The 24,050-nt window shown below is 37.6% G+C and overlaps 1 long non-coding RNA gene across 2 annotated transcripts; it reads right to left on the reverse strand.

The window, feature by feature from the left end:
• Positions 1-479: 479 nt before the first annotated feature.
• Positions 480-24,042, reverse strand: LOC123789335 (uncharacterized). 2 transcript variants are annotated; one of them, XR_015725413.1, is made up of 4 exons: positions 23,829-24,042; positions 22,186-22,255; positions 5,972-6,024; positions 480-4,341 (listed from the first exon to the last, which is right to left on the reverse strand). It is a non-coding gene; the product is annotated as an uncharacterized LOC123789335 (long non-coding RNA). The 2 variants fall into 2 exon arrangements; XR_006778795.2 differs by having other exon boundaries at positions 23,671-24,042.
• Between the last annotated feature and the right edge of the window lie 8 nt (positions 24,043-24,050).

A 24,050-nucleotide genomic window follows, 5' to 3' on the forward strand; every position in this document is an offset into this window, starting at 1 on the left:
TGACTTAAAGTTTTTCTCTAAACTGCAAGTGAAATGCATGCCTTCCGAAGATGTTCTGGCTTTGTTAATTCTGTAATTTAAGCATTTCATTGAGAAATACCAACCCAGCTATACAATTTTCCAATGAGTGATTTTTTTCATTTCATCTTTTACTTAAAAAAATCCTTAACATAGATGTCATACTATTAATCTATTTTGAATTCAAACTACAAATGAGAAATTAGTAGCCTACCACTCCATAAGGTAAGAAATACTGTTCTGTTGCTCTATTTTCAAACTAATTAGTTCTGATTCTATACTCTCAAAATAATAGCTTTAGTAGGCATATCACTGAAAGCCAGCTGTGAATAAACAGTTTGTCAGAGCTTCTGAATTCCTATTTGACTTTCAAGTTGATCTTTTTTTTTTTTTAAGCCATAGACAACCTTTACGTATTCATAGAGCTGACTTAAACCATTGATTGTCGTACTAGTTACTAGATGTGTCCAGTTCTCTGTATCTTTGATTTGATGCTTTCTACAACATTTCTTATGTCACTTCTAAGGGAATAAGCCATAAAGGCTTCTCCAGGTTTAAAAGAACAGTAAAGTACCTGGAAAACCAACATTTTTGAATGTATGGACACTGGACTTGAGATCATCTCCAATGAAACCTTCAAAGAATCCAAGAATTTGCCCTTTTCCCCCATACACATAACTAATGCCATGTGTAGGACTGGATGCATATTAGAGGATTAAAAACTGATTTTGGTTCTTATATATTTCCTAGATCTTTTCATGCGTAAAGTCAAATTTTTAATACTGAGTTTCTCGATCTATGAGAATTATAGTCCAGCCGACCTGTTAATGGTAAATTATATTTTAAGTGACTCATTTTTCCTGGGCAAGTTTGCAATGTGATACCATATTTTTTTAAAAAGCTTGTTAGTTTGCTTTCTTGTGTGGGTGTACTCACAATTTTTTAAAGTATGAACCACAGTTAACTAGTGGTCTCAGGGGTAGTGAAACACTCACTTTTTTTTTTTTTTTTTTAATGGCTTAGTTAAAATATGCTTCCGTTACTGATCATGCTGTGTTAGTGATTTTGGAGGTGACTCAAATTAGCCGTGTTTTGTGTTGGCATAACAAAACTGTTAAATGATTGTTGATAACACTTTTAAGTGAATTTGTCTTCTATTTTATGAGGAAACCAGTATAAGTCACTAAATATTGTCTTAAATAGTGACATCTGCATAACACTTGTAATAGCTAAGGTTAATTGAGCTTAAAGGAATTGTTACCATTAAAGTCTGTGCTTAAAGACACTTTGGTCTCAGTAATTCCAGCTAACATGAAATCCACACTTTAATACTGTGTGTGAGCTCTATTTTGAACCTCTTAAAATAGTTACAAAACTATGGTCTATAAAGAATTAAGACTGGTTCTCAAAGTGTGGTTCCAAGACCAGTAAAAATCAGTATCATTTGGGAAGTTCTTTAAAATGGAAATTACCAGACCACACTCCAGGTCTACTGATTGAGAAAACTTGAGAAACCCAGTAGTCTGTTTTAAAAAGCCATCCAGGTGATTCTGAAGTCTGCTCCTAGACCTAAGAGCCCAGAGCAACAGTCCTTGAGCCCTATATAGCTACTTATTTGACACCTCTTGCTATTTCATAGGGATAAAAGAACTGTTGAATGCCCAAATACATTTCAATCTTATATCTGACATTGATAGCACTTTGAATTACAAATAATGTAGGTGGTTTTACACATTTAACATATTAACATCCTACAATTAATTTGTCTAACCCAGTGACCTTCAAATGAAATTTAACTTTGTGTATGTATAATTCAACCAATGGCCAAGTAGTATTTAAAGAGTAACCAGGTACAAAAGTCAGCTAAGTGTTGGTTGAAAAGCTGAGCAAGGATTTGAGCACTGGTCTCATTCTGTGGCGTTCAAATTGCTTAGTTGGTTTTTTTGGGGGGTTTTTTGTTTTTTGAGTGAAAAGGTAAAATCTGTTTAGGGTGTTTGCAGTGTTCACTGGATTTAGCATATATTGAACATACTCAAAAGTAGGTATTAAAGCTTTCAACAGCCCCAATGTAATATAAATTGTAAAGGTATTTGGAAACAGTATTTAAAAGCATGACCACCTCTGCACCCCCAACGCCCCAAAAAGTGTTACGAAAGAACTGTAAAAGATCAGAACTGCTGTTCTCTAGAAAGACTAGGAAGATTGTTTCCTTTAGGTTTCCACAGTAATTACAATTTTGCATTCTTTCCTGCTGTCCTATAACTATTTGATCCTTTCTTGCCTCATTTTGAACAATTTTTTATGATTTTTAATTCTGGCACACTATGTCTAGTAATTGCTGTTTTACATGGAATTTTAGTTAGATCCCATTGTCCGTTAGCTAACCAAATTGTACACTATTTCTGGATAAAATTTAAAAATTTTTAAGAACCCTCAAAGTTTTCCTGTACTGGGGATGGTTTTATGAAATAATTCATTTTCATTGTGCATACTATTGTGAGCCTCCTGACTCAGTACCTTGTTTGGTATATTAAATTTGAATAGTGTCAAGTAAGACCAAACTACTGGAGTTTCATGCCCTGGTTGCTGAAGAGAATGAAGTTAACCATTATCATTTGCTGACTTCCTAGCTATCCTCAACTGTATAGCTCCTTACTCATTTTTCCACCAGGCTACTTAAAAGCTACCTTCAAAGTGTCTAAAACCTACTTGATTTCTATACAGATGCACACACCCCTTCCTCTTCTTGGCCTAAGTAAATGGAAACATTCCTTTGAGTTGCACTGACCCGAAGCCTCGGCATTAGCCTTGATTTCCCACACTTCACTTCCAAATTGAACAGCAGTCCTTTCAGTTCTTTTAATTTTTGCTTAATCTACGTGTTCCCTGTATTTACTGCTGCCACCGTAGTATAAAGCTCCATCTCCTCTTGGATTATTGCAATAGGCTCCTCAGTGGTCCTCCCTGCGTTTTACTTTGCAGCAGTCTGTCCCACACACAATAATCCAGGATAATCCTTATAAACCCCATCACATCATGTCATCGCTGCACACCTAAACGTTTCCATCTCCTTCAGAGTAAAAGCTGAAATCCTAAGGTGAACTAGAAGCTGTAGACTTTTCCCACCATCTCTGCTTCTCGAGTATACTCTGCTCCACCGCTCTCCAGCTCTCTCAGCTCAGTCACACAGGCGTCTGGTGAGACTTGAACGTGCAGGACTTTTCTCACCTTAAGATGTCTGCCCTTGTTCTTCTCTTTGCCCAGAATTATCTCAGATGCCATATGGCTCCCTCTTCCCTATAAGCGTTCAAATGTCAAACTTTAATTAGAGTGGTTTTTCTCAACTATTCATGAAATACCAACAGCCCTGCCATTGTAGAGTGTGCCATGGCCTATTCACTGTTATCTACCTTGCATGTAATATTTATTGTGTTTCTTCTTCAACCCTATCCCAGAATGTAAGCTCTGTTAGAACAGTGATTTTGTCTGTTTTGTTCTACTATATTCCTCTATGACTAGATGACTGCCTGGCACATTGTTAGGTGGCCAAATATTTAAAAGAGGATTATGAGGGGCGCCTGGGTGGCTCAGTCGTTAAGCGTCTGCCTTTGGCTCAGGGCGTGATCCCGGCATTCTGGGATCGAGCCCCACGTCGGGCTCCTCTGCTGGGAGCCTGCTTCTTCCTCTCCCACTCCCCCTGCTGTGTTCCCTCTCTCGCTGGCTGTCTCTGTCAAATAAGTAAATAAAATCTTTAAAAAAAAAATAAAAGGATTATGAGCTAAATGGTAGACTTTACCAAAAATATTCCTTGCTCTATTTTTAACGCCAGAAGTACAAAAAACCCACAAAACTATACTATAGAAAAATGCAGTAGTTTTCCCTCGCCCACAGTCTTAGTTACTTGTGGTCAACTGTAGTCCAGAATCAGATCATCCTCCTGTTAAATTGTCAGGTCAGTAGTAGCCTAAGTACCTGACATTTACCTCACTTAATCCCATCATGCAGGCATTTTATCCTCTCCTATCACAAGAAGGGTGAGCACAGTACAATAAGATATTTTGAGAGAAAGACCCATTCATGTAACTTTTCTTATACTCTTACAACTGTATATTGTTAAAATTGTTAAAGTTTCTTTTTGTTAATCTTACTGTACCTAATTTATAAATTAAACTATCATAGGTATGTATGCATAAGAAAATAAATAGTATATAGAGGGTTCAATACTTTCAGCAGTTTGAGGCATCCACTGGAGGTCTTGTAACGTATCCTCCACAGATAAGGGGGACTGATGTAATGAATGGAACCTTCTTTGCTCTCTGACTACTGTAAGAAAAACAGCATCACAGTCAGATGGACAGTTCAGTTTCCACTGGTATGGATGACTATCCTGACCAACTCTCCTGTAAAAAAACCAACTAAAGGTCCTGGGAAAAACTTTTTTTTTTAATGTGTCTATAACCAGTCAAGAAAGGATATTCATAAGCCAAAAACAAATTGAAGCCAGGAGCCCAAAAAAAGCAGAATATAACCAGAAACCCAACTTTCACCTCAAAAACACTTGAAAAACCAAGTGAACTGTAATTTTTGTGACCCTGGCCAAGCCCAGAATGCACCCAAAGAGCGGTGTCAAGTGAGAGCAGCCCCTCCCTAGTAAGTACAGGGAGGAGTGTGCATATCTTGAACTTTAGTGCTCTGCGGCAGGAGAGTATTTTCTCAGAATCTGTAGTAATAGTTTGGCCTTTTTGAAGATTTGCAGTCCCAAATCTTACTACATAGGTGATCCCAGAAAACTCAAGCAAAAGATTTAATTTTTTTAGAAGATTTAATTTTTTAAAAAGTTCCAAATCAGAGCAGCTAAGTACTGGCAGAAAGAAACACTCTGCAGGGACTCAGTAATAGCTCACAGTTACTACATATCAGAAAAAAATACATACAAAGGAACATAGCACCATGAGTGGGAGCCATGTGACCTGCAAAAATTTCAGATATTAAAAATACAGGTCATCAGAAATTGGAAAGAAGTAAAACTATATTCACAGATGACATGATATAGAAAGTCCTTCCTAAGGAATAAAAATTTAAAAAATTATTAGACCTAAAAATGGAATTCAGCATAATTGCAGGGTACAAAAATCACAAAAATCAATTGGCTGTAGTTCTATAACAATGTAGCAATGAACAATCTGAAAATGTAATTTTTAAAAATTCCATTTACAATAACATCAAAAAGAATAAAATGGAAATAGATTTAACCAAGGAAGCATAAAACTTACACACTGAAAACTACAAAACATTTCTGAAAGAAAGGAGTCCTAACATGGAAAGACATCTTGTGTCTGTGGATTAGATTTATTATTGTGAAGATGGCAATGACCCTCAAAGCAGCTACACATTCAGTGCCATCCCTATCAAAATCCTAATGACTGTTTTTGCAGAAATGGAAGATTTTAAAATTCATAGAGAATTGCAAAAGAGCACAAAGAACCAAACAATCTTGAAAAAGAAGAACAAAATTTGAGGACTCATACTTCCTGTTTCAAAATATACTGCAAAGTTACAGTAATTAAGAGTATGGTACTAGCATACAGATAAACATATAGACCAGTGAAAAAGAACACAGAATACAAAAATAAACCCATACACATCTGCGGTCAATTGGTTTTCAACAAGGGTGCTAAGATCTTTCAATGTGGAAAGAATAGAACTAATTCAACAATTAGTTCTAGACAACTGGATATTCACATGCCAAAAAAAAAAAAAAATGAATTTGGACCTCTACCTCACATCACATGTAAAAATTAACTCAAAATGAATCAAAGTCCTAAATGTAAGATCTACAGCCATAAAACTCTTGGGAGGAGTAAATTTCATGACTCTGGATTTGGCAATAAATTCTTAGAAATGATACCGAAAGCAAAAGCAATGAAATAAAAAATAGATAAGTTGGACTTACCAATATTGTAAAGTTCTGTATGTCCAAAGGCAGTATCAAAGTGAAAAGACAACCTACAGAATGGGAGAAAATATTTTCAAATCATATACCTGACAAGGGTCTAGTTTGCAGAATATATCAAGAATCTTTCAAACTCAACAAAAAGACAAGTAACCCAATTTAAAAATGGGCAAAGGATTTGAATATTTCTCTGAAAAAGATCTACAAATGGCCAGCAAACATATGAAAAAGATGCTCAACACCATTAGTTATTAGAGAAATGCAAATCAAAACCACAATAAGACACCACTTTGTATCCACTAGGATGGCTATATATATATATATATATATATTTTTTTTTTAATGGAAAATCAGTGTTTGTGAGGATTTGGATAAATTGGAACCATTTTACGTTGCTGGTAGGAACATAAGATGATGCAGCTTCTATGGAAAGCGGGTTGGCATTTCCTTAAAAAGTTAAACACAGAATTACCACATGACCCAGCAATTCCATTCCTAGCTACACACTCCAAATAATGGAAAACAGAAATTCAAACAAATGTTTGTACATGTATGTTCATAGCAGCATTAGAGATAGAAAACATTAAAAAAAAGAATCAACCAGAGATGAATAACTCAATAAATGAAATTTAAAATACACTAGATGGAATAAATAGTGGACTAGAGGAGGAAGAAGAATGAACTAGTGACCTGAAGGAAAGTGTAATGGAAAGCAATCAAGCTGAACATGAGAGAAAAAGAAAAGAAAAGAGAGGGAACTTAGCAATATCATCAAGCCTAATAATATCCATATTACATGGATCCCAGAAGGAGAAGAGAGAGAGAAAAGGGGAAAGAAAATTTATTTGAAGAAATATTAGCTGAAAACTTACTGAATCTGGGGAAGGAAACAGAATCCAGATCCAGGAGGCACAGAGAGCCCCCCAAAAAATCAACCCAAGGAGGGCCACATCAAGACACATAGTAAATAAATAGCAAAAAGCAATGATAGAGAATTTTATTTTATTCTATTTTTGAGAGAATTTTAAAATCAGCAAGAAAAAAAGAAAATAGTTACATACAAGGGAAACCCTATAAGACTAATAGTGGATTTTTCAGCAGAATTTTGCAGGGCAGAAAAGTGTGAAATACAAAGAATTATAAGAGAATATTATGAAAAATTATATGCCAACAAATTGGACAACCTAGGAGAAATGGATAAATTCCTAGAAACACATAACCTACCAAAACGGAAGCAAGAAGAAATAGAAAATTTGAACAGACCGATTACCAGCAATGAAATTGAATCGATAATCAAAAAACTTCTAACAATTGAAAGTACAGGACCAGATGGCTTCATAGTCAAATTCTACCAAACATTGAAAAAAGAGTTAATATCTATTTTTCTCAAACTATTCCAAAAAGTAGAAGAGGAAAGAAAGCAGCCAAATTCATTCTATGAGGCCAGCATTACCCTGACACCAAAACCAGATGAAGATACTACCAAAAAAAAAAAAAAAAGTAACCATAGGCCAATATCTCTGATAAACATAGATGCAAAAATCATCAACAAAATCCAATAATACATTTAAAAAAATCATTCACCACAATCAAGTGGGATTTATTCCTGGGATGCAAGGGTGGTTCAATATTTGCAAATCAATCAATGTGATACATTACATCAATAAAAGGAAGGATAAAAACCATATAATCATTTCAGTAGATGCACAAAAAGCATTTGAAAAACTACAACATCCATTTATGCTAAAAATCCTCAACAAGGTTTAAATGGATCATACTTCAACATAATAAAGACCATATATGAAAAACCCACAGCTAACATCATCCTCAATGGTGAAAAACTGAAAGCTTTTCAACTAAGATCATGAACAAGACAAGCATGTCCACTTTTACCACTTTTATTTAATATAGTACTATAAGTCCTAGCCATAGCAGTCAGACAAGAAAAAGGAATACAAGGCATCCCTATTGGAAAGGAAGAAGCAAAACTTTCACTATTTGCAAATGACATGATACTATATATAGAAAACCCTAAAGACTCCACCAAAAAGCTACTAGAACTGATAAATGATTTCAGTAAGGTCATGGGATACAAAAATCAATATGCAGAAATGTGTTGCATTTCTATACACTAATAATGAAGTAGCAGAAAGAGAAATTAAGAAAACAATCCCATTTTAAATCGCACCAAAAATAATAAAGTACCTAGAATAAACTTAATCAAGGAAGTGAAAGACATATACTCTAAAAAATTATAAAACACTGATGAAAGAAATTGAATGGAAAGATAGTCCATGCTCATGGATTGGAAGAACAGATACTTTTAAAATGCCCATACTATCCAAAGCAATCCACAGATTTAATGCAATCCCTATCAAAATAGCAACAACATTTTTCAGAGAACTAAAACAAACAATCCTAAAATTTGTATGGAAACACATATAGTCAAAGCAATCTTGAGAGAGGATGGATAAAAGTGGAGGTATCACAATTCCAGATTTCAAGTTATATTACAAAGCTGTACTAATCAAAACAGTATGGTACTGGCACAAAAGCAGACAAATAGATCAATAGAACACAATAGAGAGTCCAAAAATAAACCCGCAATTAAATGGTAAATTAATCTTTGACAAAGGAGGCAAGAATATGCAATGGAAAAAGACAGTATCTTCAATAAATGGTGTTGGGAAAACTGGAAAACTGCATGCCAAAGAATGACAATGGACCACTTTCTTACACCATACACAAAAATAAACTCAAAATGGATTAAAGACCTAAATGTGAGTCTGGAAACCATAAAAATCCTAGAAGAGAGCACAGGCAGTAATTTCTCTGATATGGGCCATAGCAACATTTTTCTAGATATGTCTTCTGAGACAAGGGGAAAAAAAAAGACTTTCGGAAACTACATCAAAATTAAAAGCTTCTAGGCCCCTGGGTGGCTTAGTCAGTTAAGGGACCAACTCTTGATTTTGGCTTTGGTCATGATCTCATGGGTCCTGGGACTGAGCCCCACTTCGGGCTCTGCACTCAGCACAGAGTCTGCTTGGAATTCTCTCCCTCTCTCTCCTTTCCCTCTGTCCCTCCCCTGCCCTCTCTCTCCCCCAAATAAATAAAAAAAAAAAAATAAAAAGCTCTACATAGTGAAGGACACAATCAAAACTAAAAGACAACCTACTGAATGGGAGAAAACATTTGCAAATGACATATCTGATAAAGGGTTAGTGTCCAAAATATATAAAGAACTGATACAACTCAACACCAAAAAGCAAATAATTGAATTTAAAAATGAGCAGATGTCATGAACAGACATTTATCCAAAGAAGACATAGATAGATAGATGATAGATGATAGATAGATAGATAGATAGATAGATAGATAGATAGATAGATAGATGATAGATAGCCAACAGACACATGAAAAGATGCTCAACATCACTAATCATCAAGAAAATGAAAAGCAACACTACAATGAGATATAACCTCACACCTCTCAGAATGGCTAAAATCAAAAACAAAGAAACAATAATTATTGGCAAGGATGTGGAGAAAAGGGAACCCTGTGCACTGTTGGTAGTAATGCAAACTGGTACAGCCACTGTGGAAGACAGTCTGGAGGTTCTTCAAAAAATTAAAAATAGAGCTACCCTATCACCCTGCAGTTGTGCTACTGGGTATTTACCCAAAGAATATGAAAACATTAATTTGAAAAGATATATGCACCTCTATGTTTATTGCAGCATTATTTACAATAGCCGAAGTATGGAAACAGCCTAAGTGCCCATCAATTGATGAATGGATAAAGAAGTGGTGTATATATACAATGGAACGTTACTCAGTAATAAAAGAGCATGAAATCTTGCCATTTGCAACAACATGGATGGATCTGAAGAGTATAATGCTAGGTGAAATAAGTTAGTCAGAGAAAGAGAAATACCATATTATTTCACTCATATAAGGAATTTAAGAAACAAAACAAAGAAACAACAACCATAAAGAGACAAACCAAAAAGCTGACTCTTTACCATGGAGAGCAAACTGATGGTTCCCAGAGGGGAGGTGGATGGGGGGATGGGTGAAATAGGTGAAGGGGATTAAGAGCACACTTATCATGATGAGTACTGAGTATAGAATCGTTGGATCACTATATTGTATACCTGAAACTAATTTAACACTACATACATTAACTATAGTGGAATGAAAGTTTTTAAAAATAAACATTTGGGGAAACAAACAAATCACATATTGTATGATTCCACTTATATGAATATCCAGAATAGTTAAATCTATAGAGACAAAAACCAGACTGATGTGTGCCAGGGTTGTGGGGGTTAGGGGTGGAGAATGGGGAGTAACTGCTTAATGGCTATGGAGTTTTTCTTGTGAGTAATAAAAATAAATTGGAGGGGCGCCTGGGTGGCTCAGTTGTTGGGCGTCTGCCTTCAGCTCAGGTCATGATCCCAGGCTCCTGGGATCGAGCCCCACATAGGGCTCCCTGCTCAGCAGGAGGCCTGCTTCTCCCTCTGCCACTCCCCCTGCCTGTGTTCCCTCTCTCACTGTCTCTGTCAAATAAATAACATGTTTTAAAAATAAATAAATTGGAACTAGATAGAGGTGACGATGCACAACATTGTAAATGCACTAAATGCTACTGAATTATACATTTTGAAATGGTTTATTTTATGTTATGTGAATTTTACCTCAATTATATATATGTATTATATATAAAGAATAGAGAGTAGCCAAGACTTATGTAATACTTTTTTGGTGCCAATCCCTATTCTGAATTCTTTATATATATTCTTAATTTTCACAGCAAACATATATTCATTATTTATATACCTACATTATTATCAACAAATTTATATACTTATTTACAATCTAATATATTTATATTATCTCTGCTGTATAGATGAGGAAGCTAAGTGACAAAGAAGCTCAATGATTTACCCAAGGTTACTCAGCTAATAACAGATGTTGGGATTTAGGTCCAGGTAATCAAATTCCAGAGCCTTACCTCTTAAACATTATGCCAGAAATAAAAGAAGTTTGAAATACAAAGAGCAAGAGACTATAAAAATGACAAGTCAGATTTGAAAAATAATCGGAAGCAGTATTTTCAGGAAAAAAAATAGAGTAATTGAAATTTCAACTCTTAGAATAGGTATAATACCCAGTAGACACAGCTGAAGAAAGAACTAGAGCAGTGGAAAATATGAAGAAATTCTGAATGTAGCACAGAGGGATGTAAAATAAGAAAGAGTCTAAGAAATATAGAAAGAAACATGAGTAAGTCTACTTCTTCTAATTGGAGCCTGAGTTCAATTTATTGCTTCTAGGTTCCAAATGCACTTTTCAACATATAAGCATACCTCATTTTATTGCTTCACAGATATTGTATTTTTTACAAATTGAAGTTTGTGGCAACTTTGCATCGAGCCAGTCTATCAGTTCCATTTTTTCCAACAGCATTTGCTTACTTTGTATCTCTGTGTCACAGTTTGGTAGTTCTTGCAATATTTCAATTTTTTTCATGATTATTATATTTGTTATGGTGATCTGTGATCAGTGATGATGACTTGCTGAAAGCTCAGATCATGGTTATTTTTTAGTAATAAAGTATTTTTAAATTTAGGTATATACATGGCTTTTTTAGACATAACAGTGTTGCACACTTAATAGACTACAGCATACTGTAAACACAACTTTTATACGCACTGGGAAACCGGAAAATTAACCTGACTCACTTTATTGCAAATACTAACTTTTTGTGGTGATCTGGAACCGAATCAACAATATCTCTGAGGTATGCCTGTATCCTCTGTGATAAACACCTGAATTCCTTTAAGCATTTCTCCTTTCAAATGAACATAATGTTAAGCTTTCTCAGTAGAGGGTATTGGAGGGATATTGCAGGGGGAAAACAAGGCTCTCTAGCAGTTCCTGGTGTGGATTGGTGGTTGGCTGGTATGGGTCCGAAGACATTCAGTAAATGTCCACAGGCCTAGAACACAATTCATATGTGACTTTGCAGCCTTGGCAAGGTGATAATCTTTTTGCAAACCCCTTGACATGGAAACCAATGTTCCTGAATGGCCTACACACAGCTTGAATGTCATACACCAGAACCCATTTCTACAAGCCTCTGCACAGCCTGTGTGCATCCCACCTGCAGTCCAGGCATCCACATAGGGTTGCCACTCCTTCTGCAAGTAAAATAGATTACCTGCAAAGAAACAATAAGTAGACTGACTCAAGAGCAAAAATGAAAGATTTCTCAATACATCTTGGAAACAGAAGATAGTGGAATATTATCTTCAATGCACTGAGGAAAAGTAACTATCACCCTGGAATACTATACCAAGAAAAAGATTTTTCAGGAATAAGGATGAATGACATGGATAAATGTGAAGAACATTATATTGAACAAGAGAAGTAAAAAAACATAGTGTACGATTCCATTTGCATGACATTTAAAGAGAGTCAAAATTAAACTATGGTGATAGAAATCAGAAAGTGGTTACCTGGGATGGGGGGGGTTGATTAGGAGGAAGCACAAGGAAACTTTCTAGGATTAAATGTGCTGTATCTTAATGGGAGTAGTGATTACACAAGTACATACATTTGCCAAACTCACTGAACTGTACACTGTGATGGTTGACTTTTCTGTGTCAGCTTGACTAGGACACAAGATGCCCAGATAACTGGTTAAACATTATTTCTGGGTGTGTCCGTGAAGATGTTTCCAGAAGAGATTAACATTTGAATCAGTAGGCTACGTAAATCAGATTGTCCTCCCTGATGTGACTCAGCATCATCTAATCCACTGAGAGCCTAAACAGAACAAAAAGGCATTGCAAGGGAGAATTTGCTGTCTGCCTGACTACCTAAACTAAAACATGGGTGGGTGTTCTTCTTCCAAGGCTGTTTGAAATACAAACATCCTTTACAAGATAGCCCAGAACAAAAGTACCCAGTGCCTCTGCTCACAAGATGTTCAGAAATATGATATCCATGGAGAATTGTCCCCTGATATTTCAGAACAAGTTGGGTATGTAAATCTTTTTCACTGTAAAAGGTATGATATTGAATACAGATCAAAAATTAGCATTCAGATTGAGATGTGCTGTAAGTATAAAATTCACAACAGATTTTGAAACCTTATATTTAAAAAAGAATGTCAAATATCTCAATAATTATACTGCACATGTTAAAATGATATTTTTTATATATTGGTTTTGATAAAAAGTATTAAAGTTAATTTCACCTATTTCCTTTTCCTTTTTTTTTTTTAAGGAATCTCTACGCCCCATGTAGGGCTGGAACTCATGACCCAGAGATCAAGAGTTACATGCTCTTCTGACTGAGCCTGCCAGGTGCCCTTCTTTTTACTTTTTAAAAATGGGATTACTAAATATTGTAAAATTACTTATCAGTCATACATTATATTTCCATTGAACAGCTCTGGATGTCTAATTTTTATTGGACAGCTAGAATGATTGAGTAAGCTAATGAATAGAAATTGAGAGAGAAGATTGTCTTTGTTGGAGTTTCCTAGCAAACAGAGATGGAGGCTAAGTTTAATTGTTAATGTTTTTTTTGGGAGGTACAATCCCAGAATAGTGAGAGTGTAGGAAAAGGGAAGTGAGTCAGAGAAAGTAGGAAAGCACCTTTGGGCAGCTGCTGGGAAAGTCTGATTCTAGCTTCTGTGGCATAGTGCTTCATCTGAGATTTAAAGTGATGACAGGAGCCAGAATAACCATGGGACTGATTTAGGGCTGGGTCCTGGGGCTTCTGAGGCCCATGTGGGTTGCATGCTGGGTTGAGTCTATTGGGTTACGGTTATTGTAATTTCCCATTGACAGTTAACACTGGGCATGGAAGTGGTAAGAGATGTTCACTGACGCCCCAAGGTTCCGAACATAATCCTCCCTGCATTCATTAGGCTGTAGCAACTCTAGGTTCACCTGTAATCAGAATTCATTACCCCAGCCAGTACATTAACTCTATTTTTTTAACCTGTTTGTCCAATAGTATGAGGAATCCAAAGTGACTCCAAAATATTAGTCACAACTTCCAGTTGGGTGGAACCCTGTACCTTTCCCAGCCCTGGAATCAAGACTTCTGACCCAACAGAGTCAACAGTTTCAGGAATAGGAAACACAAATTTCATTCGTTGAGTCACTGATAATGATGATGAGAGAGGCAATAGCTACTTCTGCATCTTGGTTCTTATACCTGAGTTTTCTAGTTCTGGGACACACAGCACCATATATCTGCCAGAGATCAGTGTATATACTGCATTCTGAAGGAAAGGGCTCCAACCTTGCAAGATACTGTCCTCTAGCTGACACCTAAGCTGAAATTTCCACTGTTTTGCTGTTTATTTTTTTATTATTATTATTATTTTTTTTTTGGATGGCTGCTCCTGGGTGATAGGGTACTTGGTAAACTCAGTGATTCTTAAGTTCATGAGCCCATCTTCACATTTCCTTTGACATTGAGTGGGTCTATTTTCTAAGGCAATGTCATAGGGATACCATTCCAAAAGAAAGAACTCTATAACTTTAGGATGGTGCTATGGAGACACTGCAGTCAGGGAAGGCAGAGCATTTTCAGAACATGTATTAACTCCAGTAAATCAATTTGATGGCTCCAACAAGGAGGAAGGGGTCGAATGTAATCAATCTGCCAATAGGTGCTTGGCTGGTACCATTATCTAGAACTCAGCACCAGTCTCTGCTTCTGGCTGGTTGGGCAACCAGCAAAGGCAGTAAGTACGATCGTCTTTGGTGAGAGAAATCCCATGTTGTTGGGTCTGTGCTTGGCTTTCATCTTTGCTCCTATGCTCACTTTCTTCATGTACTCAATGTCAAGTACTGGAGTGGTGCACAGAGACTGGCTAAAGTCCATAGGACTGGAATTTCTGTGCCCTTGATTTTCAAGACCCTGCTCTGTGGTACATGTTCTCTTGCGAGCATTAATGTGAGATACAACAAAACTGTGTGTGTTGTGCCCACTCCTACAGTGTCCATCCACATATTATCTACCCAGACCTCCATGTCACCCATTTTCCACCCTCATTTCTTTTAGGTTCCCTTTAAAAAAAAGAGAGAGATTTATTTATTTATTTTAGATAGATAGAGCACAAGCAAGGGGAAGGGCAGAAGACAAGGGAGAGAAGCAGACTCCCTGCTGAGCGTGAAGCTCAACATGGGGCTCCATCTTACAACCCTGAGGTCATGACATGAGCCGAAATCAAGCATTGTGGACACTCAACCAACTGAGCCAACCCAGGCACTCCCATTTTTAAGGCCCCAACCAAACAAGACTTTTGGCTCTGCTCAGATGTTCAATATATAACTGTAGCTCAGGCTACCTCTCCTTTCACATGAAGTGAAAAATCAAACATAGGTCTCACAACTCTGTGTAATGAGAATATTTCCTTTCACCAATGTCATGCAGGGCCATTCCTGAATGGGGCTGTAATGTGGCTGACAGCTATCCTTCCTTTTATGGCTAGTTCCAGTATACATTGCACCAGCCTATATGTGAATCAGGCCTTTGTTAGTTGGTCATAAGGAAGCCCTCATGAGGTCATCAGTGCAGCAGAGATAAGTGACATGGAAGGCTAGACCACCTATTCATGTAGTTTACTTGAGTCCTTTGTGCTTTGCTTGAGTCTGAATATATCACTTCCTACATACAATGGGACATTGATGCTTCTGCCCCAATTTATGACTTGGTTGATTTGATAATCTTCAGTTCATGCTGCATAGGCCTTTAATGTACCATGGTCAGATGTCTGGTCTTTGCTAAGACCCAGTAGCATACTAGGACATATTTTTCAGAGTAGTTCTTTATGGTGAAGTGCACAGCTTTGTTCTAGAATATAAGGATCTGCACCATGACTCTTCTATTGAAGCTTGCCCCAAACTCTATATATCCTCCATGGATACATCTCCGGCACTATCAGATTTATTGGATCTCATGATGTAAGTGTAATCTTTCAGGCCTGAACATAGGCAATTACAAAGGCTTTACCTGACAGGCCTCGTGGGAGAAAGTCATCCCCTCATACCAGACATGGCATACAGCCAAGTGTTATAATCTCTAAAGAGAGTTGCTGTGAAGGACTGATGTCCCTCTGGCTGTTCATGCTCTTCATGTATTTACATTCTCAGCCTCGGTAACTTCATTCCTAGGTCTCTTTATCTGAGGTCTTGGGCAGAGGTCTTGTTCAACTGACTCTGCTGATATCTCCTTATTGGGCAGCACAAGTGGGAAACCTCAGTAACCAGTAATTTTCTACTCCTAGCCTTTCCTCTCCTCCCTCCCTCTAGGGTCCATAAAGAAGCCAGAGCCTTTTGTTCACGGTTCCCTCAACAGTGAGACAATGCTCACGTTCTCTGCTGATCTGCCTGACCCTTGACTGGTATGCTGTTTTATGGGGGAAATGAAGCGGGCGGGGTGGGGGGGCTTGGCATCTTCTTTATTTCAGCCTTTGGCTTATACTATCACGGTAAGTGATTAAAGTCTTCACTGTTATTTTCATTTTAGCTCCTTGTTGAAGTTTGCTTGGCTGTTTCAACACCTGGCCGCTCAGCTCTCTCCCAACTCAGCTGAGCTCCTGATCAGGCAGTGTTCAATTTTGTTTGCCTTCTTCAATATTGTCTTAGCTATTCTGGGCCTTTTGCTTGAGAATCGGTTTGTCAAAATCCACAAAATAGCTAGCTGGGATTTTAATTGGGATTCCATTGAATCTATAAATCATGTTGGGAAGAACTGACTTCTTAACAATATTGAGTCTTCTTATCTATGAACATAGAGTATCTCTCCATTTATTTAGTTCTTCTTTGATTGCTTTCATCAGAGTTTTGTAGATTTCCATATAGATCTTATAAATTTTTGTTAATTTATATTTATTGTTTCATTTTTGTTGTGTTAATGTAAATAGTGTTGTGTTTTTTATTTCAAATTCCAATTGTTCATAGCTGATAAGTAGGAAAATAATAAATTTTGTATATTAGCCTTGTATCCTGCAACTTTGCTAAAAATTGCATATTAGTCCCAGAGGTTTTTGTTGTTCTTTCAGATTTTCTACATAGACAATCATATCATCTGTAAACAAAGATAGTTTTATATCTTCCTTCGCATTCTGTACACTATTTACTTCCTTTTCTTTCCTTATTGAATTAGCATATGAATTACTATTTTTAAACTTTTTTTTAATGGTTGCCCTAGGGCTTGCAATATATCTTTTACAACTCCAGTGTCAAAGTCCACGTTCAAAACACGTCATACTGCTTCATGGGTAGTGCAAGTGCTTTATAATGACACAGTATTCCTAGTTCCTCCCTCCCAGTCTCTTGGGTCATAACTGTCAATCTTTTTACTTATATTCAAGCTATAATCATCAAATACATTGTCACTGTTACTATTTTTTTTTTTAAGATTTTATTTATTTATTTGACAGAGATAGAGACAGCCAGCGAGAGAGGGAACACAAGCAGGGGGAGTGGGAGAGGAAGAAGCAGGCTCATAGCGGAGGAGCCTGATGTGGGGCTCGATCCCATAACGCCAGGATCACGCCCTGAGCCGAAGGCAGACGCTTAACCGCTGTGCCACCCAGGCGCCCCACTGTTACTATTTTGAATGAACTGTTACTGTTAGATCAATTAATAATAAGAAAAATAAAAGTTTTAATTTTATCTTCACTTATTCCTTCTCTAATGCTCTTCCTTTCTTTATGTAGATCTAAGTTTTTGAACCGATATCATTTGCTCTGATGAACTTCTTTTACATTTCTTGCAAGGCAATTATATTGACAACATATTCCCTCGTTTTCTGTTTGTCTAAGGAAATCTTTATTTCTCCTTCACTTCTGAAGGATAATTTAGCAGGGTACAGGATTCAGTATGGTGATTTTTTTCCCTCAACACTATACATTTCACTCTACTGTCTTCTTGCTTGCATGGTTTTTGAAAAGAAATTAGATGTAATCTTATTTTTATTCCTCCAAATGTAGGATGTTTTTCCCCCTCTTGCTTTTTTCAAGATTTTTTCTTTATCTTTGGTTTTCTAAAGTTTGAATATGATATGCCTAGTTGTATTTCTTTGTTTTGTTTCTGTCATTTATTCTGATTGGTGTTCTCTAAGTTTCCTGGATCTGTAATTCATCCTCTGATATTAATCTGGGGGAGATTCTCAGTCATTATTGCTTCAAATATTGCTTCTGTCCTCCTCCTCGTATTCACACTGTTTGTTTCACCTTTTTAAGTTCTTCCACAGTCCTTGAATATTCTATTCCATTTTTTCCCGCAGTCTTTGTTCTTCACTTTTTGATTTGGGACGTTTCTGTTGACATATCAAGTTCAGAGATTTTCTCCACTACCATCTCCAGTCAATTAATGAGCCCATCTAAGACATTCTTCATTTTTCTACATATTTCTGGTTTCTAGTATTTCTTTTTGAGTCTTCCTTAGAATTTCTTTCTTAGACTCTCTGTGCTTACATTCCCCATTTGTTCTATCATGCTATTTATCCATTAAAACCCTTAGCATATTAATCATAGTCAGTTATTTTAAATTCCTGGCCTGATAATCCTACATCCCTGCCATATCTGAGTCTGGTTCTAGTACTCACTCTGCCTCTTTAAATTGTGTTTTTTTGCATTGTAATTTTTTGTTGAAAGCCATACATGGTGTGCTGGGTGAAAGGAACTGTGGTAAATAGGCCTTTAGTGATATGATAGGAGGATGTGGGGAGAGGGGAAGCTTTCTTTTTTTTTTCTTTCCTTTTTTAAAGGTTTTATTTATTTATTTTAGAGATGGGAGAGGAGCAGAGGGAGAGAGACAAGCAGAATCCACGCTGAGTGCAGATCCCCTGTGGGACTCGACATGGGGCTCAATCCCATGACCCTGGGCTGAAATCAGGAGTCAGACACTTAACTGACTGAGCCACCCAGGTGCCCCAAGAGAGGGGAAGCTTTCTATGGTCCTATGATTAGGCTTAGTTTTTTAGTGAGCTTATGCCCTGAGCTGTGAACTTCATGAGAGCTTCTCATTTTTTTTCACTTCCTTAGGTGGGCAGGATAGCTAGAGAGGGCTCGAGTTGGTATTTCCCTTCTTCCAGGTTGGTTAGACACTGATAAAACCCTGAAGGGTTAGGGGTTGTTGTTTAAACAGTTTCTCTTGATGACAGGTCTTGTTAAAAAGAACAGAATGGTCTGATGTATTTCAAAATGGTTCCTTTTCCCCTCCCCCTGCTGAAGTATCAGGGAATTATTCTCTAATCTTCAGTGTGAGGACTTGGTTGAGCTCCAGAAAGCAAAACTCACAAAAGCATGGGTGACCCCCTAAGATGGGGCCTCTATAGAGTTTTTAATTCTCAGTCTCCAGCAATTCATTGTTTAGAGTTTAGGTTTTCCTACCCCAGTACTGGTTCCTGAGGAGCTTTCTGCTCATGGGTTTCTGCTTTGGTAAGCTGTGATTCTCTGCACCGACCTATCTCTCCAGTTTTGGGGGTAGTTGTTTGCCATCACCTGAGTTCTCTGATGGATCTAAGAAGAGTTAGTGATTTTCAGCTCAGCTTTTTACTTATTTTTAAGATGCAGTTATGACTTTCAAGATCTTTACATGACAAATTATTAACTGGAAGTCTTATCTTTTTGACCCATGGAATTTCTAGAAATACATATTTTAATAGCCTATTTTTATTTTTATTTTTTATTTATTTTTTTATTATATTATGTTAGTCACCATACAGTACATCCCTTGTTTCTGATGTAAAGTTCGATGATTCATTAGTTGCGTATAACACCCAGTGCACCATGCAATACGTGCTCTCCATACTATCCATCACCAGCCTATCCCATTCCCCCACCCCCTTCCCCTCTGAAGCCCTCAGTTTGTAATAGACTATTTTTAGAGCAATTTTAAGTTAACAGCATAATTGAATGAAAAATACAGAGACTTCCCATACATTCTCTGCTCCCACACATACACCCCCACCCCATTATCACATACCCCACTAGAGTGGTACATTTGTTACCACTGATGAACCTACGTTATCACCCAAAGTCTATAGTTGACATTGCAGTTCACTCACGGTGTGGTACATTCTATGGGTTTTGACAAATGTATAGTGATATATATCCACCATTATGGTTATAGAGAGAAGTTTCACTGCCCTAAAAGTCCTTGTGCTCCATATAGTCATCCCTTCCTAACCCCTGGCATCTTTTTACTACTCGTCTTTTTTGCTGTCTCCATAGTTCTACTTTTTCCAGAGTGTCATATAGTTGGAATCATATTTTATATAGCCTTTTCAGATTGGCTTCGACTTTCACTTCGTAATATGCATTTAAGTATCCTCCCTGTCTTCTCATGGCTTGATAGTTCATTTTGTTTGTTTGTTTTGTTTTTTGGTCTTTTTGTTTCATTTTTCAGGTTAATTTATTAGTTTTGAAATGTGACCAAAATAACAAACACCATTTTTGTGTCATAATTTTATATATAATAAGTAGTAATACACTGTTATATGATATCTTAGTTGATCATAAGATTTTTCTGACTCACTTGTCTCCAAAATTATTTTCTTTTTTTTAATGTTCAGTTAGCCAATATATAGTACATCATCAGTTTTTGATGTAGTGTTCGAAAATTCATTAGTTGCATATAACACCCAGTGCTCATAGTTCGTTTCTTTTTAGCGCTGAATAATACTCCATTATCCAAATATACCACAGTTTATTTATCCATTCACTTACTGAAGGAAATCTTGGTTGCTTCCAGGTTTTAACAGTTACAAATAAAACTAAACTACTATAGACATCCACATGCATTTTTTTTTTTAATTTTTTTTTTTTTACAGAGAGCAAGCATGCACGCATGTACACACAAGCGGTGGGAGCGGGTGGAGGGGCAGAGAAAGAGAGAGAATCTTAAGCAGGCTCCATGCCCAGCCTTGATCTCATGACCCTGAGATCATGACCTGAGCTGAAATGAAGAGCCAGATGCTTAACGGACTGAGTCACCCAGGTGCTCCTGCATATATATATATATTTAGATTTTATTTATTTATTTGACAGAGAGAGAGACAGCCAGCGAGAGAGGGAACACAAGCAGGGGGAGTGGGAGAGGAAGAAGCAGGCTCCCAGCAGAGAAGCCTGATGTGGGGGACCCTGAGCTGAAGGCAGACACTTAACGACTGCGCCACCCAGGTGCCCCACTACTGCATATTTTTATATGGACTTAAGTTTTCAACTCCTTTGGGTAAATATCAAACATTGGGATTGCTGGGTCATAAGGTAAGTGCATATTTAATTCTGTAACAAACCACCAAAGTATCTTCCAAAGTGATCTTACCATTCTGCCTTCACATCAACAATGAATGAGAGTTCCTGTTGCTCCACATCCTTGTCAACATTTGGTGTTGTCAGTGTTTTGGATTTTGGTCATTCTAATAGGTGTGTAGTAGTATCTCGTTGTTTTAATTTGCATTTCCTTGATGATATATGATGTGGAACATCTTTTCATAAGTTTATTTGCATCTGTATATCTTCTTAGGTGACTTGTCTGCTAAGGTCTCTGGTACATTTTTTAGCCAGGTTATTTGTGAACTTATTGTTGAGTTTAACAGTTCTTTGTATAACTTTCTAGGGAGATACTTCTGGCCTATTGTCCCTAGCTTTGATAATTAAGCAGACACTCTGAGTCAATTTTCTTCCCCTCATTATAATTTATGTAATTATCTTATGGGATTGGAACATCCTTTGCCTGGGTATACCTTGGTGTCCTAATTTAATCAGTTTACCGACTTCATATATTTAGAGATGATGGAAGCATTGTCATGTGAGCCAAAAAGCTTCAGTGGTCTTCTGTAGCAGGATGCTGACCCTGCATGTCATTTAACTTCTATAAGCTTTGTCTTTTTAAACGAGGAAACTATCATTTGATCTAAACAATCTGAATTTTGGAAAACATCAAATGAGATGATCAAAATAGAATCCATTTATACAGTTTAAGGGCTTGTGACTATTTTTAAAATTGTGTTTCATATTGTGACACCAAATTACTTAAGTTAAAAATTTTTATGGCTAAAAATAAGATTTATTCTTCCTGGAAATAATGGACAAAAAATTATCCTATAACAAAATGAAAATTCATCATGTTACTTACCTGTGCTAATCCAAACTTTAGGCAGAATACTTACTAGGGGTTTGATTTTCTCAAAGTTCTCTGATTTCAGGGTGAAGCAATCCAAGTCATGCCACGTTTGTGTCCTGGAATGAAAGGAGAAATGATAAGTGAAAAATTCTCATTTTTTTCTTAAAACAGATTCCTTAAACTATTTCTTTTTCTTTCTTTTCTTTTCTTTCTTTTTTTTTTTTTTTAGGATTTTATTTATTTATTTATTTATTTATTTGAGAGAGAGCGAGAAATCGTGTGCATGAGCAGGGGCGGAGGGTGAGGGGGGTTGGAGAGGGAGAAGCAGGATCCCCGCTGAGCAGAAGCCAGATTTGGGACTTGATCCCAGAACCCTGAAATCATGACCTGAGCTGAAGGCAGACACTTAACTGAGCCATCCAGGCACCCCATTAAACTATTTCTTCACAGAAATCCAAATATACTTGCTGGGATGAGTTTTCCTTTGACTTGGCTTAATGGAATCTCTGAGATTTATGAAAAAATTCCTTTGGTACTCTTGCTGTCATGTCTTGTAATTTGTTTTGAACAGACCAGGGCCGACTATTTCATGCATTGAGTTATGGCGTATTATTTGAATTGAGAGCTTTGTTCCTATCAAAAGTAAGAATGCTGCTGAAGTAAGGAAGGTTTTGAGCCATCCAGAGCCTTCTCAATACCAATAGGCTCTACCACAAGGAGACCAAGCCAGAGTTGGAGAATTTTGGTCCTGTCTGCCAGTGTATGACAGGCAAGTCACCTGACCTCTTTGGACTCTGTAAAACCAGAGGCTTGGACTAGATAATCCATAATGTCCCTAAAGCCAAGACGCTAGGCTTGTGAAAAATAATGGCTCTGTAAAAGTAAAATACTGTTCTGTGTCTACAGATTCAGGCAATTCCCGGGTCATTATAAATAGCCAAAACAAAGCTCGGATTTGATGAGGGGAGAACTCTTCACAGGCTTCCTCCTAAATATGGAAACAAGGGAGATAACATCAGCACAGGAATAAATCTATTTTATGCAATGTAAAATTCCGTGTCACCTTCCTAGGATCACTGTTATATCCTATTGCAAAATGGGACTTAAGGAGACCACGTGACAATGAAATCTTAAATAAGCCTGCGCTGTTTCTTGGGTACCCCTGCGCTGTTAGGACAGCCATATACGTTAACTCATTTTATGCTTTTAACAACCTGAAGAAAGTGTACTGTCTACATTTTTGATTCAGGAAACTTTGCATTTCAAGTCTCACTTACTGAGCGGCAGAGGATTTTAAATTTGCCTGCGTATTTAGTGCAAATTTCTGGAATCTCAGGAAGCTTTCTCTATGAGGCTTTTTAAAACAGAGGGTCTTAGTCCACTAACATAAACTAACGTGCCGTTTTTCTCTGGGCCTGGCCCTACGCGGCACGCTGTACACGGACTTTCTCAGCCCTCGAAATGACCCCACGAATTAGGTAATGAGTCAGTGTTTTCTCTTTGAAGGGTGGGAGTATGCTCTGAGACCAACCTGTGGAGCTGCAGGAAGGGAGCGTTACCGCCGCCAGGCAGGCCCCCGCAGTGTGGATGAGGGTCTGGGGAATTTGGGGGAGTCGAGGGCGGCGAGTGTTTCGGTGTTTCGGTTCTCTGAAGCAGTTAGGGGCTTCTCTAGCTGTCTTGTCATCCTACCGTCTGTGCTTGAGCTCCCCGAGGCTTTGCGCGCCCCTTTGCCCAGGGATCTGTGCGTCCCCATCGCCCCGCACAGTTCCCGCCTCCTGTTCCGACACCGGAGCCGCAGGACGCAGCGCTGAGAAGCGCCCAGACCGCAGAGGCGCCGGCCCGGGACCGAAGTCCGCCGGTCCCCCAGAGCTCCGCGTTCGCCGCCAGCCCGCCGCCGCGGGGGAGCCGGGG

This window comes from Ursus americanus, chromosome 8, assembly GCF_024610735.1.
Source record: "Ursus americanus isolate L20-20 chromosome 8, mUrsAme1.1.p, whole genome shotgun sequence".
NCBI lineage: Eukaryota > Metazoa > Chordata > Mammalia > Carnivora > Ursidae > Ursus > Ursus americanus.